Source organism: Marmota flaviventris, chromosome 1, assembly GCF_047511675.1.
Source record: "Marmota flaviventris isolate mMarFla1 chromosome 1, mMarFla1.hap1, whole genome shotgun sequence".
Lineage (NCBI taxonomy): Eukaryota > Metazoa > Chordata > Mammalia > Rodentia > Sciuridae > Marmota > Marmota flaviventris.
In genome coordinates, this window is record NC_092498.1 from 112,388,659 (window position 1) to 112,402,410 (window position 13,752).

A 13,752-nucleotide genomic window follows, 5' to 3' on the forward strand; every position below is an offset into this window, starting at 1 on the left:
AAGTAAGTGGCTTGTTAAAAATCAATAAATAAAACACTGACTCCATCTGTGAAAATTAGGCTTTAGGCAGTTCTTTATGTCTTGCAAGCCCTGAGCTTCCATAGGGGAAGAAGTCCTCCTACACAGGCTGCACCTAATTAGACCAGTGATCAAAGACCAGTTCAAAGAGTAACTAATCAGAAGGAAGTAAAGTTGGCCATGCAGATAGAAATGGATTTAGGTGTCTAAAGGTAGGGGGGAGGCAATAAGGACTAGCCATGTTGGAGAAAGGGCAGAAGTCAGTGTAAGTGCAGAATAGAAAGTAAAAGTGTGTAAGGTAAGAAAAGTAAATGGGATCCAAATTATTTACCAATATGGCAGCCACCAGGTATATGTGGCTCTTTAAATTTTTATTTTACCAAATTAAAATTAAAGAATCAGTTCCACAGATGTACTAGTCACACTGCAAGTGCACAATAGCCACGCTTGATAGCTAGTGGCTAACAAACTACAGTGCAGATGCAGAAATGTCCATCTTCACAGAAAGTACTATTAGACAGAGCAGGTTTAGAGCTTTATAGGCTGTCAAAAAGAAACAGAGAAGCTACATCATCAGCCTAGACCAGAGGTCATAAGCTCTTACAAGGCCAAATCCTAAAGCAGAACTGCCACTTATCCTTTAATAAATTCCCAGGTCCCAGGACACTAGGCAAGTACTTCTCAAACTCCCTTAAATGATCTTAACAGGCATTCTTGAGAATAGAGGAAAGGCACCCGGGAAGGAAGAGAGGGTGTAAGGATGGCCTTAGGCCTTAGCCTAAACAACTCCATCTTAAAATAAACTGCAGTCTCACCCAGCAAGCCACAGAGCCCTCCGATATGTCAATCAGGCACAGCCCGATAAAAGCAAGTCACTTTCCATAACCCTAACAAGAGTCAGGGTGAAATCACATGTCATTTGTCATAATCCTGATAAGAGATAGAGGGGTCTCAGGGCGGAAACCACCAGACCACATGTCCTCTTTAAGACATAAGATGTCACTAAGAAACCTGGTAACAGCTGATAGGGACCCATAGAGCGAGCAGAAGCTCCCAAAATTTAGTAAAAATAATGGAACAAATGAACGGACACTTAGCTAGCCAATACTGAGGCACACATGCTGGACAGCTTGATGAGGACCTGGACTGACATCCCAACTCTCATCATCATCTGCCTGATCCTCTGTGTTGTCCTCACTGCTCTCAAACTCTACAGCAGTCTCCTGACCCTGGTGAGAAATGAGACTTCTCCTTATAACCGTCTCCTCAGCCAGCCATCAACTCCATACCAGGAGAAGCCTCCATCAGTTCTTGAGAATCCCTGCATTCTGAGTGAGTGCATCTGCTGGACTTAAGGCCTAAGATTTAAGACTTTAGCACTTAAGCTTAGCATGCAGAGGGAATGTCTGTAATAGGTCTGCCATAATTAAGAGTGTTTGAGGTGCTTAGAAATAACTTAGAATTTGTTTGCTTCAAATTAGTTGTGTTTATTGCTTTTATCAGCCTGAATTATTTTGTTTGTAGTGCCCAGCAGTAAGGACTGTCATTTTCTTGATTAAGAACCTATAAAGTAAAATTGTATTAAGTGATTTGAGTGAATAAAACATTAAAAAGGGAATTAGCACATGGACATTCTTTATTTCTCCCCTCGACTGCATATGTTGCACTTGTGACTATCGCGACAGGGAAATGGAAAATACTGGGGAGTGATATTAACCAAATTATATTGTTATATTGTGTGCATGTACAAATATGTAACAACAAATCCCACCATTATACACAAGCCTAATGTACCAATTTTTAAAAAATAGGAAAAACATAGATTTTAAAAAATAGGCATACTGGGCTGGGGTTGTGGCTCAGTGGTAGAGCGTTCACCTAGCACGTGCGAGGCCCTAGATTTGATCCTCAGCACCACATAAAAATAAATAAATAAAATAAAGGTATTGTGTTAACTTCAACTAAAAAATATTTTTTAAAAAAAGGCATCCTTGGGGCTGGTGTTGTTGCTCAATGGTAGAGCGCTTGCCTTGTTGTGTGAGGCACTGAGTTCGATTCTCAGAACCACGTAAAAAATAAATAAGTAAAATAAAGATACTGTGTTCATCTACAACTAAAAAAATATTTTTAAAAAATACGCATCCTTGAAAAGCTACTCCATGGTCAACTTGGAAGGAATTAATGTAAATAATTTGAAATTCCTCACCCACACCTTTAAAAGTTTCATTTCTTAAGATACGAAAGCCTTAGCTGATTCCTGATCAATTCTTGCCAATACTTTATAATAATTTGGAGGAAGATAGATTTGGTTACTGCATGACTTCATTAGAGCCTTTAATATGCTTATATATAGTGTGAGCCTCCAAAAATCAGATAGCATATACAGTGTTTCCCATTAAGAATAATTATTGTGGGGGCTGGGGATGTGGCTCAAGCAGTAGCGCACTCACCTGGTATGCGCAGGGCACTGGGTTGGATCCTCAGCACCACATAAAAATAAAGATGTTGTGTCCACCAAAAACTGAAAAATAAATATTAAAAAAAATTCTCTCTCTCTCTCTCTCTCTCTCTCTCTCTCTCTTAAAAAAAAAGAATAATTATTGTGGGGCTGGGGTTGCAGCTCAGTAGTAGAGTGCTTGCCTAGCATGTGTGAGGCACTGGATTCTCAGCACTGCATATAAATAAATAAAGTCCATTGACAACTGAAAAAAAATTTTTTTAAAAGAATGATTATTGTTATAATCAATGAACAATTAGTATGTGCCTGTCACTATTCTAAGTGTTTTATAGATGTTCACTTGTTTACTATTCAAAATCTCTATGAAGCTGTACTACTGCAAAGGAAGACAAAGGTTAAATAACAAAAAGGGAGGAAGTGAACGTATCAAGGGAATTAACTGTAGGGCTATAATTCAAATCCAGTTTGTCTGGCTCTGAAGTCCCTACTCTTAACCATTTTATACCTCCTCTCAGAATTATTTGAAAACACAATATTTTATGCACTTCTTGGATGCCTATTAAGATCTGATAAAACATTGTCCCTGTAGTTTGGGAAATGATGAAAGACTACTCAGGCCTATCTTTCTTATAGCCTGAACAAGCCATGCTAAAACTATGTCTAAAACTACTTTTGCTCATTTAAAAATGTTCCAGTTCCAGCCAGGTGTGGTGGCACAGGCCTACAATCCCAGAGACTTGCAAAGGTTTGGCAGGATGATCGGAAGTCTGAGGCCAGCCTCAGCAAATGAGCCAGGCTCTAAGCAACTTAGTAAGACCCTGTCTGGAATTTTTTTTTTTAAGTAAATAAAAAGGGCTAAGGATGTAGCACTACAGTAAAGCACCTCCTGGTTCAACCCCCAGTACAAAAAAAAAAAAATTCACTTCCCAGTTTATAGTTTTTATAACACTAAAATTGCATTTATTTGTTAATTCCCACAGTCTCAATCTGTCAATAACAGAACCTACACCACAAATATATACTCACAATCTAAACTAATTTGGAGATTTATCACAACAAAATTCTGATATTCATAACCTCTGCATCTTTACACTATTGATTTTACTTGAGATAGTTATAAATAAATCATTACTATTTTATTTGGTAAATAGCCAGCTTCCTTCTTTTAAGTCTAATGGAGAAAACAGTTTGCTTCATTTACATGTAATAACATATCCAAATATAGAGGGTCAAAATTAATTATTAAAAGTTTAAATTCAATCATTACAAATAAATGCAATTTAAACATGTAACATAGATATGAATACTTTATATCACATGCCATTCGATTTTTAAAAGCATTATCTTCAGCAATTGTGAAAAATAAAAATCCATGAGGGTATTACTGATTTCTGAACTTGGTACTTTCATCCCCTCCTTTGCTGATAGGCTTTGAGAGGGGAACCAGTGAATAAAATCTACTAAAGAACCCTGTTCCTATTTTCATAATGATAAGATCATAACTCTCACACAAATATCAAATGATCCCACATCAAAGACTTTAACTCATCAAAAACTTTCACTCCTTAATGAGTGACCCAGTAAAATACAACAGCCAGTTCAGAGGAGAACTCAAAGGACAACACATGTACAGACAATCAGGAATGCTGAAATTAATTTTTGGATATATGCAAAACTGGCCTTTTTAGGAGAGGAAGAAAATCAATTGCCCCTCCGTATGGAAAGAATCATTTGCATGTCCAGGGACAAGAATCACTTGTATTACTATCCGTTATCTAGGAGCTTCCCTCAATAGTAACTTCTGGGAAATGAGGCTATCACAAATTCCCTTTTCGGGGCAAGTTTAACCCCAGGAAGAAATATGAAAATAATCCTTCCATAAATACCCTTTTATTTCACGGTCCTGGATGAGATGGAGAGATCACTGGTACCTGTATAAACAAGAGATTTCCACAAACTTTCTTATTTCCCTTCAATTCTAAAAACTCATTTGTTTTGTCTAAAGAAACCTATTTCTTCTCACAGAAACTGTATCTCCCTATTCTTTTTTGCCTACTAGTTAGGGATATAAGGCTTTAACTTTATGCATTTAATAAACCAGCTACTTCTTCAGTCAGCTCCCATATGCATACTATAAACCTTTTTTCTCTGTTAATGTCTCATCAGCTTAATTTGCAGACCCCCTTCACTTAATTAAGAGGGTAGAAGTTTTTCCTCTCCTACATCCCCTAAAACACCATATTAATTATTCTGCTTGAGATACTGTTCACTGCTTTCACATCTTTTGTTTGCCTCTATAGCTTCTGTGGTTTAGAACTGTTGTGTGCTAAACTTCTATCCTTGTAAAGTTACCTATTTACAGTAAAAAGAAGATTGATCTACTGATAGACAGATGGATAGATTGATAGACAGACATAGAGATATACACATACACACCAGTCTTTCTCCCTTCCTTCACTGTCCAGTGTTTTCTCAGGATATCCTTTAGGGATTTTTTTTTTCTTTTTTTTTTGAGACAGGTCTCACTATGTTTACGCAGGTTGGTTTCTAACTCCTAGGCTCAAGTGATCCTCCAACCTCAGTCTCCTGAATAGCTGGGATTATAGGCATTCTTAGTATATCCTTAAAAAAAAAAAAAAAGAAGAAGTTATCACAAATTTGTCACTTTAGCCATCTGCAGTGACAGAAAATCCTTAGGTAAGAAGTGGGAAATGTTTCCTAAGCTATTTAAATACCCCAAGTTCCCTCAAATGTTCATCCCTTGTTCTAGCCATGTTTTAAGATGCTCTGTAGTTAACTAATACATTCCTCTAAAAATATGATTTCCAAAAGTAGACTCAAACTCAGAACCAAGAAGCAACAGCTATCAGCTTTCTATATTTTAATACTCTATATTCTTTAATGAATACTACGGCTGTATTCATCAGTGATTGAATATCGTTACTTCTTGTTACAGTTACAACCTCTTTTCCCACAAATTACTGATAAGTAAACTTGTTCACAAATATTAGAACCCAAATGCAGAACCTCATTTATGATTGATGAATTTTGCCTTAATTTGTCAATATATTTTTTAAGAGAGAGAGAGAATTTTAATATTTATTTTTTAGTTTTTCGGCGGACACAACATCTTTGTTTGTATGTGGTGCTGAGGATCGAACCCAGGCCTCACGCATGCCAGGCGAGCACGCTACTGCTTGAGCCACATACCCAGCCCATTGATTTGTCAATATATTCAACTACAGAGCACATACTTCTGTACCAGGCATTTAATAGAGACTGGATGTAAGTGGGTGTGGTGGTACATACCTGTAATCCCAGCATCTCAGGAGGCTGAGACAAGAGGATCACAAGTTCAAAGCCAGCCTCAGCAATTTAGCGAGGCCCTAAGCAACTAGCAAGATCCTGTCTCAAAACAAAAATTAAAAAGGGTTGGAGATATAGCTCAGTGGTAAAACACCCTAGATTCAATCCTGGTACCAAGGGAAAAAAAAAAGACTGGACATAAAAAAAGAAAATAGACATGGTTCCTGTCTTCCAGATCATAGAATATTTTGGTGGTTTCATCATATCATTCTAGTATGTCAGTACTACTTTGAATCCTAATTCTTTCGGTGTAATATCTATCTCATATTTGTGAAAACTATAAATTCAACAAACATGCCTTCATCCAGGAAACAGTATACTATTACATAAGATTCGATTTTTTTAAAATAGAGTCCTGCATCTTGGTGCAGACTTCCTACAAGTTTCTATCACATATCATAATTTATTATGTAATTCAGCTTTACTATCATTAAATCCAAAAGATTCATATTTTCCATAAGATTATCATGAGATAATATATCAAATTACTTAGAAAAAATAAACTATCATCTTAGAATTACTCCTTCAAAAAAAAAAAAAAAAAAAGGAATCACAAGTGTTTAAGTGAACCCACATGGACTCCTACTTATTACCACCTCTATCAGCCAGAATGCAGTCAGAGGACAGAAACCACACCAGTTATTTGAACAAAGAGAATTTAATACAAGATTTTGTTAACTGAATTTCAAGTTTTTCAGTACACGGCTAAAGGGGAAAAAAAAAAAAAAGAACTCTTAGCAATCATAGTCTTGACAACTGCAGGAAGCAACTACCACCCCTAGCACAGGGCTAACAAATGCTTAGAGGAAGAACTCAGGAACTCAAACTCAGACTTCTGGGAAGGCACTGCTCAGCTGGTGCTGATGTCTCAGATTTCCAAGTAGGGGACCAATGTGCCTGTGACCCAGGCCTCTAAAGAGCGGTGCTGGTTGGCGCTAGTGGTCTCTGAAGAACGCTTGATGAAACTGGTCCTTGGAAAAACTGCAAACTGGATCCAGCAACTGCTACAGGAAGGTACTGCTGCTGCAGGGATGAAGAAGTGTTGTTAGGGCAGCAGTCACAGGAATGGCAAGCAGAGCAGAAAAAGCAAGTCCCTCCCTCCTCTTCTAGGCAGTCAATGCCGTTGCAACAGGGAGCAGGTAGCCAAGCAGAAATGTGACTTGTGGAGTCTGGGCCTCAGGATCACAAGGCAGAATAAATAAATGGATCTGGAGCTAAAAGAACAATAATTTAACTAGCAAAACATTCTCTATTCTAAGGTCAGACAAACTGTTTAATAATCTAACACTCTGTGTAAAGGATCACAATCAATGACATCAATCCCTATCTAACATTTAATCACCTCCTCCTACTCTGAAGAGTAAAACAACCACCACATCTAACACTTGCTTAGTACTTACTTCATGCCTGGAACTGTTTAAAACAGTATACATGTATGAATTGATCCAATCCTCACAGCAACACTGTGAAGTAGGCCATAGCAATATTTCCACTTTATAGACAGCAATAAGGTGAAGAAAAATTAAATACCTTATCCAATATTGCAAAGTTGTGAAAGATTTTAGACTAAACCCAGGCAATCACACTCCAGTGCTCATGCTTAGGATCACGACATGTGTTACAATGCCACAATAGGCAATGCTCTCTAAATCTAAAGAAGCCTTTGAAATGCAACTTCAGTTGAACAAAATTTTCTTACATGTTTTTAAAAGTTCATATCTGATGAGGTGCAGTGACACCTGCCTGTAATTCCAGCAATTTGGGAGACGGAGACAGGAAGATTGCAAGTTTGAATACAGCCTCAGCAAGTTGGCAAAAATCTAACTCAAAAATTTTTTTTTAATTTTAAGAAAATGATGGGGGTGTAGCTGAGTGGTAGAGAAACGCTGACTTCAATTTTCAGTATGAAAAAAAAAAAGTTACATCTGTATTTGTAGCCCTATGGAATATCATATTGTCACACACAGACATTTTTCAAGACTTTGCAAAGAATCTGCAATATACTTCTCATGCCCTAAACAATAAAGGAGAAAATGAACAGACGAAAGGCAATGAAATAATCTTCCACTTACAAAATGAAACTACTACCTTCACTACTATCTCACTCAGAAATCAGAAGTAAATCTATTCATGGTAGATGTATGCAGTTTATTTTGAAAAACCATTATTTCTATTGACTGAAGCTCAAAAACATGCTGGGTTGAGAATCTAAAACTAAAAATAGCTAGGCAAGAGGAAAAAAAAGAAGCAGCAGCTAGGTATGGTGGTGTATACCTATAGTCCCAACTGCTGGGGAGGCTGCACAGGGGGATCACTGAAGCCCAGAAGTTTGGGGCCAGTCTGAGCAAAATAATGACACCCTGTGTCTTAAAAAAATAAACTGGGGCTGGGCTTGTGGCTCAGCAGTAGAGTGCTCACCTAGCACATGCAAGGTGCTGGGTTTGATCCTCAGCACCATATAAAAATAAATAAAATAAAGGTATTGTGTCCAACTACAACTAAAACAATATTTTTAAAAATAAATAAATACATAAACTGGGCATGGTGGCACACACCTATAATGCCAGCAACCCAGGAGGCTGAGGCAGGAGGATCACAAGTTCAAGGCTAGCCTCAGCAATTTAGCAAGACCCTAGGCAATTTATCAAGTCAACAACTCAGCTGGAGATGTAGTCCAGTTGTAAGCACCCCTGGGTTCAATCCCAGTTCCCAAAAAGATTTTTAAAATTTTTAAAAATAATTTTAAATAAATAAATATATTAACCAGATGTGGTGGCACAAGCCTATAATCCCAGCTACTCAGGAGGCTGAGGCAGAAGGACTGCAAGCCCCAAGCCAGCCTTGGCAATTTAATAAGACCCTGTCTCAACTATAAAAATAAGTGTCTGGAGGCCTGGATTCAATACAAAGAACTACAAAAAAAGGGGGGCTGAGGATATAGTAGTAGAGCACTTGCAAGAAGTCCTGGGTTCAATACCCAGTACTGAAAAAAAAATTTTATTTAATAGTCCATGAGGACTGTGGATATGGCTCAATGGTAGAATGCTTGCTTAGTATGTATAAGGCTCTGAGTTTGATCCCCATCACTGCAAAAACAACAATAATAAGAAACAGTATCAATACCCATTCTTTTTAAAATTTTATCTTTTAATTTGTTTAAAATACTCTTTTTATAATATTTTTTTAACTTTAGTTGGACACAATACCTTTATTTTTTTTTTTTATTTTTTTTTTATGTGGTGCTGAGGATCAAACCCAGGGTCTCGTGCGAGCTGGGCGAGCGCTCTACCGCTGAGCCCTTGTTTCAAATACTCTTGAATCATCCTAGATTCAAATTCTAGAATACCATACCAACATAATCTTAAAACTCACAAAAACTAGGTATTAACAAAATCCCCACGGGAACTGGCTGTGTCATTTTCCAGCAGTAGGCATTTATAATTGATCACTATTGTTAGTGATCATACAAATCAAAGACTATCTAGTACAATGGTTAAGAGCACAGACTCCAGAGTCAGACTGCCAAATCAAGATCTGGGGCAACTCATCTCCTTAGCTGAGTGATCTTGAGCAAGTTAACTTTTCTGTAGCTCAGTTTCCTTGTGTGTAAAAAGGGGATAATAATAGTATTTACTTCATAAGGTTGTTGTGAGTATTAAATTAGTTGATAATATGAAGTACCAACAGAACCTGACAGAGTATGTTAGCAATAAAAATCTGAAACACACTTATGAAAGTAAGCTGTTCTACACAATACTTTGTAATTTACATGTTCTTCCAAATATGTCTAATAAAAATTTTCATTTTTCATAAAATATATTTAGATTTTGTAGTTAATATATGGAAAAGTTTGTTGTTGTTGTTGTTGTTGTTTGGTACTGGGAATTTAACCAAGGGGCAATTTACCATGGATGGAGCCACATCCCTAGTCCTTTTTATTTCTTATTTTGAGACAGGGTCTCACTAAGTTGCTTAGGGCCTCACTACTAAGTTACTGAGGCTAGTCTTGAACTTGCAATCCTCCTGTTTCAGCCTCCTAAGCTGCTGAGATCACAGATTTGCACCACCATGCTCATTCTGGAACAATGTTTAAATAATTTTCATAAATCTCTATGGAAATTGGAAACAATGAATTTAACAAAACATTATTTGGCAGTGGAGCAACAATCAAAAATTCAGTTTCTACATAAGCTAAAACCACATGGATCTAAGACAAAAGCCAATGCAAAAACATACATACTGAATGGAAGTAACTATGGCTGTGTTTTTAGTGCCTTCTCAGCAAACTGTTCAACCTTCTGCAACATAATTTTCCTCATGATAAGAAACTACACACAAGATCAAATGTCTAACACAAGTGCCTGAATTCACACTGGTAACATGCAAATTCCTGAAGTAAAAGAAAAGTATTCCTAGATGTTTGACCAGTTAATTCCAAAATATAAGTTACAATCCCACCTAAGTGCTTGGCCTTATTACATACATACTCTCTAATATCACACTACATTAATAAAAAAATCAGAAAACTCAGCTCCTACAGAGGGCAAGTCACAGGGAAAGCCTTGTGAAATTGACAGTTTCCTCTGTTCTACGAGAATGTACAATAATCTCATAAGCACAAGAGTTAACATGCTTGTACAAAAAAATGTTCATTTATAGGCCTGTTGCAAGGAAAGCTCAGATATCCTAATGTGTTCACATGACATTTTTTTCAAATTCACAGAAACTTATCCATTTTAATATCAGGTATTTTCTAAATAAATGGTGGATATTTGCTTTCTAGAGACAAATCTTTATTCCACTATTTCTTAAATACACTGTGCCCATTTATTGGCAAAATGTTAATAATTTTATCAAACTGAAGTGATGAGAAAATATAAAGGTTTATTGTTGGATTTACTCTTATTTTTCCATGTGCTTGAAATTTTTTATATGTATATACTCTAAATAAACTACCACAGTTGAATTTAGATTTTAACTTCATAATACAGCCACAGATAACAGGATCAAGAAATTGTTCATTTTATCACTTATTAGTGAAAACAAAACTGAAGAGGGTAAGGCAAACAAAGATTTTATGAGAATACCTTTCATGATGTTTTAAGAATAAGACGTATTCCTTTCATTTTCTAATTCTTTGTATACCACTACTGACATATATATCACACATCATAAAATTCACCCATTTAACCTGGTCAGTTCAGTGGTTTTCGTTGTTTTGCAACCAGTGTCACAATCTAGTTTTAGAATACATTTATCATCCCATGCAAGTTAGCTGTACTCCCAGCCAGCTTAAGGCAAACACTGATCCACTCTCTGTATAGAGCATAGAGGCATATGTATAGGCATATGTTGAATTATCTCACACAAACACAATATGTGATCTTTTGTGATTTTTTTTTTTGACTCAGAATGGTTACAAAGTTCACCTTTGATGTGTCATGTCTCAATCAGTACTTCTTCCTTTTATGGCAAAAATAATATTCCACTATTTAGGTATGCTACATTTTGTTTATTCACTAACAGCTGTGGGCTGCTTCCATATGGGGGTTATTATGAATAACAAAGCAATGAACATTCAGGTACAAGTGTTTGTGTGAACAAATATCTTCATTATCCTCAGATACATACCTAAGATTAAGAATTAATTAATTGGGCTGGGGCTGAGGCTCAGTGGCAGAGCGCATGTCTAACATGCATGAGGCACTGGGTTCGATCCTCAGCACCACACACAAAAAAATAAAGGCATTCTGTCCATCTACAACTACAAAAAACTATTTAAAAAAATAATTAATTAAGATTAGAATTACTGGGTCACATGGTAAGTTCATGCTTAACATTTTGAGCAACTGTCAAATTGTTTTCCAAAGTAGCTGCATCATTTCTCATTCCAGCAATGTATAAGGGGGTCCAATTTCTCCACATCCTCACCAACACTTGCTACTGTCTTTTTCATTTAAACCACCCTAATAGAAGTGAAGTGGTATCTCACTATTTCACATTTTAATTTCCCTATGACTAACGATGCTGCACACTGTTTTATTTGCTTTTTGGTCATTAATATATCTTCTCTGACAAATGTCTATTCAAATTCTTTGTCCATCTTAACTGAGTTGTTCATCTTCCTATCACTAAGTTGTATCCTTTATATATTCTTACAAATATCTTCCCCATTTTCTTAGTTTTCTTTTAATTTTCTTGATTGTACCCTTTTACATTTTTTTCTAAGAATTTAACCTTTATTTGTTTATTTTTATGTGGTGCTGAGGATCAAACCCAGTGCCTCACCTATGCAAGCAACTACTCCACCACTGAGCTACAATCTCAGCCCTCTCCTTTTAATTTTGATTAAATCCAAATTAACCACTTTTTTCTTTGTCTGTACTTTTGGTAAATCTAAAAAATCGATGCCTAACTCAAAATTTATTCCATAAAAATTATTACAGTGTTTCCTTCCAAGAGTTGTATTGATTTTGCTCTTTGTTATTTCTTTTAAGTTAATTTGCAGGGAGGGTTGGGATGGTGCTACAGAATGAACACAGGGCCCCAAGCATGCTAGGCAAGCCTTCTACCACCAAGTACATCCCCACCCTTTCCTAGATTTTATTTTGAGACAGGTCAGCCCAGGCTGACCTCAAAACTTGTGACCCTCCTGCCTCAGCCTCCTGAGTAGCTGATTACAAACATGCACCACTGTGACTGGCTTGAGTTAATATTTGTGCCTGTATGAAGGAAGGGTTCAAATTCATTCTTTTGCAGGTGGATATCAAACCGTACAGAATCATTTGTTCCCCAATTGAATGATTTCTGCACTACAGGATGAACACCCTTAATCTGACACTCCAAGATCTAAACCCTTCTGAGCACCATCATGACAACACACACAAGTGGTAAATTTGACACTTGACCTCACAGCACAACACAGGCATACTAAAAATACTGTATAAAACCCTTCTGTCAACGTGTATAAGCTATATATGAAACCTGAATTACATGTTTAGACTTGTATCCTATCCCTAAGACATCTCATTATGTATATGCAAAAATTCCAAAATCCAGCCAGGTGTGTTGGCAAATACCTGTAATCTCAGCTACTCAGGAGGCTGAGGCAGGAGAATTGCAAGTTTGAGAACAACCTAGGCAACTTAGCAAAACTCAATCTCAAAATTTAAAAAATAAAATAAAAAGGATTGGGGATATACTCATGGTAGAATGCCCCTAGGTTCAATTCCCATTACTTGCGGGTAGGGGGTGTCAACTGACTCTCAGTTCTATTAATCTATGTATTATCCTTATGCCATTAGCACACCATCTTGATTAATGAAAATTTGCAGTAGATTTTGATATTGGAAAGTATGTGTCCTCTAACTATGTTCTTTTTCAGGACTAGTTTGGCTATTCTGGAGAGCATGAATTTTTATATGGATATTAGAATCAGCTTGTCAGTTTCTGCCAAAAAAAAAAAAAGGCAGATGTGAGTTTGATAGGGATTGTATTTAATCTATAAATCATTCCATCTTAATATTAATTCTTGCCCATGAACATGGGCAGTCGAGTAAAATGTATTTCTGTTTTAAAACTAAATTTGTGGGCTGGGATTGTGGCTCAGCAGTAGAGCACTTGCCTAGCACGGGAGGGACCCAGGTTAGATCCTCAGCACTACATAAAAATAAAGGCATTGTGTTGTGTCCACCCACACCTAAAAAATAAATAAAATTTTAAAAAAAACTAAATTCGTGAGCTGTGTACATATCTGTGATTAAAGCATTTGCCTGGCATGTTAAAAGCGCTGGGTTCAATACCCAGCACTACAAAAACAAAAATAAAGACAAAAGACAAAAACTACATTCTTTAAACAACTCAGTCAGCCCAATTGCTAAAAACAAAATAATCAAACACCCTGAAACCTA

The 13,752-nt window shown here is 36.6% G+C and overlaps 2 protein-coding genes across 7 annotated transcripts in view; one reads left to right on the forward strand and one right to left on the reverse strand.

The window, feature by feature from the left end:
• The window catches only part of LOC139706514 (tetratricopeptide repeat protein 28-like), a 90,813-nt gene that overhangs the window by 67,897 nt on the left and 9,164 nt on the right, over positions 1-13,752 (reverse strand). The gene's annotated exons all lie outside the window — the stretch shown is intronic.
• Positions 1-13,752, forward strand: part of Lancl2 (LanC like glutathione S-transferase 2) — a 199,716-nt gene that overhangs the window by 32,764 nt on the left and 153,200 nt on the right. For 3 of the 4 annotated variants that reach the window (XM_071614814.1, XM_071614810.1, XM_071614815.1), the window contains exon 1: positions 42-1,350. The exons of the other annotated variant lie outside the window; for it this stretch is intronic. The gene's annotated coding sequence lies outside the window, so the exon portion shown is untranslated. Of the gene's footprint in view, positions 1-41; positions 1,351-13,752 lie in introns of those variants that run through there. 4 annotated transcript variants of the gene reach the window in all.